The sequence below is a fragment of the Marmota flaviventris genome, chromosome 20 (genome assembly GCF_047511675.1).
Source record: "Marmota flaviventris isolate mMarFla1 chromosome 20, mMarFla1.hap1, whole genome shotgun sequence".
NCBI lineage: Eukaryota > Metazoa > Chordata > Mammalia > Rodentia > Sciuridae > Marmota > Marmota flaviventris.
Window position 1 is genome coordinate 18,185,428 of NC_092517.1, and position 3,950 is coordinate 18,189,377.

At 43.7% G+C, this 3,950-nt stretch overlaps 1 pseudogene; it reads right to left on the minus strand.

Annotated features, from left to right (window-relative positions):
• Positions 1–1,184: 1,184 nt before the first annotated feature.
• Positions 1,185–3,092, minus strand: LOC139703040 (cleavage stimulation factor subunit 1 pseudogene; annotated as a pseudogene).
• Positions 3,093–3,950: the final 858 nt, after the last annotated feature.

The following is a 3,950-nucleotide window of genomic DNA, read 5'->3' on the forward strand; positions in this document are numbered from 1 at the left end:
AACAAACAAAAAAGGCATTGCCACCTTATTTCATGAACAACTGAAAAGATCCAATGATGCTTGTATCAGGAGTGCAGTGTGGTCACTTCAGGACACCAGCCAGCAGAATACAGAAGGGATAAACCTCTGCTGTCAGTTTCAGAGGCAAAAGGGAGGTTGAAAAAAAATTGGGGAGTTCTGCTTGATAATTTTTGGTAGAACTGGTTATCCTTGTTCCTGTTTAGTAGCTTTCTTCTAATCTTATCAAAGTAGCACTCCTAGATAGCCAACTTCAAATACTGGAAATCAGAATGAAAAATAAAACTGGAAAATATACATTAACTATGGACCAAAAATATAGCTCTTTGGAAATCTCAACTAAAATTTTGTGTTTTAACATGTTAAGAATGTTTAAGATGAACCAGGCATGGTGGTACATGCCTGACATCCCAGCTCCTTGGGAGGCTGAGGCAACAGGGATACTTGAGCCCAGGAGTTTGAGACCAGCCTTGGCAACATAGTAAGACCCTATCTCAAAAACAAAACAAAACAAAAAGAAAACTTAATGGATAAATGATTTTATATAGACCAAGGAGTTAAAATAGTCCTCAAGGATGATGACTAAAGAATTTCTATGCAATAACTTCAAGAAATTCCTATAATATAAAGCAATTATTTTTATTTTAACCTATTTACTCTTTTTATCAAATGATCCCAGACTCTTATTTCTAGGTACTCCTACCCAGATCATGAGTTATTTGTTTTTGCGGAATAAAGCAAAGTTTATGTTTGTAAGTTCTCTTACCCAGATAGAACTGAATCCAGAGAATTACTACCACATTCTAAAAACGTCAAGAAAAAAAAGAGAACCTCTATGAGGTGGTTCACTACAAATCTTTGAAGAATGCAGCTGCCATGTGTATCTGTGATAAGTTATAGTCCTGCTAAAGAGAAACGAAAGATTTAAAATTACCTCAGAAATTCCTGAGAGCAATGGCAGGCTTCCCTAATTTGCTTAGATCGAATATATTCTTATTATTGTTTTCCACCAAATTGTTGTAATTTTATTGGAAATACATTCACTAAAGATGAGCTCTGCTGGACTGAAAGGATAACGTGGGAGGTCTGACAACAGATATGGTTCCTACAGATCTTCAGGGAGCACTGGCCATTCATTTGAAGTGAAAAGTATGTTAACACTGAAGTTGCATATGTGAGCTTTATTATCAGAATGATGTCATTTAATGATAGAACCGAGTGTCTCAAAAATGGTTCAACACGGTACAAACTCTGGATCCTCAGAGCCACATGGCTACTTGCATGCCAATGTATCTGGGAAGGAAAGATACAGAGTGTAGTGGAAGAGGCATGGACGTTGACAAAGTACCAAATGAAAGTTCCTCATGACAGATTCACTTGAAATCTAGAAAGCACTTTAATATTTTATCCTCCAAATGATCAAGAGATTCCAAAGAAATGGCAAGTCCTGTATTTACAAAATCGATGAAAGTCACACTGTAATAATCAGTGAATGTAGAATAACTGCACAGATCTGTGTTTCCAACTTTTTCCACCATGATTCTACATCAAGGTAAAAAAAGATTCTTTTGTACAAATCCAAGAAGGATGCAGACAGAGCTGGCAGCACAACTGTCAAAGATGGTGCAATGACTTACTATGGAAGCTGGTGACAGGACACAGGGGAGGAAGGCAGAGTCCTAGAGACAAGAACCCTCGTAATGAAGGTGGCTCAGTCGGTGGTTGATCTCCGGTACCAAAACCGGGCTCTGAAGTCGTCACTGCATGTCATAAATCCGGGGTTGGTGGGTGAGTATACTATGCAGCGTACAATGTTGTTGTGCCCCAAAGACAGCAGGTTCCTCCGCTCAGCTGTCCTGGAGTCCCAGCAGCAGAGGCTGATCGTCCTTTCATCAGGCAGCAACACATAGTCCTCCGTGTTAAAGACACCCTGTGTCCGGTGCACCTGCCGTCCACTCAGACCCGCACCCGTGTATCTGACCAGTGTTCGTCCTGTTGATATTTCCCAAAGTTTAGCTACAGAGTCTTTTCCACTTGAAAGAATGTATTTAGAATTTTTGGAAAAAATGGCAGAACAGACTTCGGCTCCGTCATGTGCTTTTTCAAAAGTTGTGATGCATCGATTTGAAACACCATCCCATAATTTGATGCAGCCGTCCTTGCTACCAGTTACATACATATTGGCACTGGGATTGTAATTGACAGAACATATAGCATCAGTGTGCTGATCTTGAGGATTGCAAGAGACGAAACACTGAAAGGTGTTGATATCATAAAGGCGAAGAGTTGGGTGCTGAGTTCCAACAAGTATAAAGTCTCCCGAAGGATGAAAAGAGATGGAGCGCAACATTTCAGCTTCCTGAATGTATTTGAAGGCTCTTTTTGCAGATGGCTTGGAATAATCAAATAATTTAAGGGTGTAATCCCTCGAACCAGATGCCAGGATCTGTTCTGTTGGGTGGAAAGGGAGACATGTGACTTCATCCACGTGATCATAGAGTGTTCGAATGACTGGGTGGTTCTCCATGTTCTGCCGTGCAGTCTCATTCATCATGACCTCTATTGGCATAGCACTTTTGGCCAACATTCTTTCTGTGTCGAGTATCTTTATGGAAGCATCAGCAGATCCAGTAGCTATCAACTGCCCATCTCTACTATAGGTAGCTACACGGCATGGTCCTTTATGGGATGTGACATAGCATGTTTCATATTCAGAAGCCTCTGGGGACATTGTCTGAACATCTGCATCAAACTCCAAGTCAATCCCGGTGCCAGGGGCAACTGTATCTGATCGACCAATTGCATACTGAACCGCTGTGTCATCGTTTTCCATTCCTAGTTTGATGAGATGCAGGAGCTGCTCCAAGGGTGCGCAGACAGATTGAGGCTTGATTTCATTTATGAGGCCATTAGCAATGCTGATGTAGCCATCATAGAGCAGCTGGCTAATGATCAGCTTGTAGAGCTGCTGGCGGTCCTTCAAGCCCACTTTGGTTCTGTACATGTTGGAGTAGAGAACCGTTTCTCAGCCGCTGATACGGCTTTCTCGGTCTCCCGCTCTCTCCCAGAAAGATGGAGGCACGAACCACAGGTATGATTTTGATGACAGAATCTGCAGTGTTACTTGGACAGTGCAAGGTATCAGCCTTGGGCAGGCACAGTAACAAAACAGCCCATTTTTTTTTTCAACATAAAAACGTTTGTGGACATTTAGAAATAAATGATGTGGGACGACAAAATGACGGGTCGCCCAGCCCGACAGAAATACTTCCTCTCCTTTTCTAATGTGCACTGGAGGAACCTGAGTGTCTGTGGATCAGCACAGATGAGTATCAAGGCACTGAGGGTGGCGTAGCCATTGCCCGCCAGCATCTGGACCCCCAGGCGAGTGGGGTCCTCGCTGTGCATCTGTCCCGAAGAGGAGGAGAACACACAGTCCACAAAGTACATGAGCACAAAGAGTCCCATGAGCAGCAGGATGGTCCTGGTGGCCCTCAGTTCTGGGGAGGCTCTCGGGGACAGGCTGGTGCTGTGGAGGTGCTGGCACTGCCTCTTATGCCTGCACAGGAGGGCCACCATGTACCCATTGGAGAGGACCATGAGCCCCATGAGGAAGATGTCCCGGAGGATTCCCATCAGGGAGAAGAAGGTCCTGAAGTGAATATAAATACTGTGATTTGCATCCTCATTTAGTGATGGACATTGGGTACATGAAAGGGCAGATGTCACTTCTTGTCATCACACAGAACAAGTTCACCGTCACCTCTCCACTAACATCCCTTTTCTCTTTGGAGAGAGGACACCATGGGACACTTTGGAAGTCAGGAAGAGGCGGTCACTACTCTCACCACTTTGGTTGTAAAATTAAGCAATCGCAGCCCCTGGTCTCTGATCCAGCTTGACACACCGCCCCCCCCCCCATAGCCAGAGCA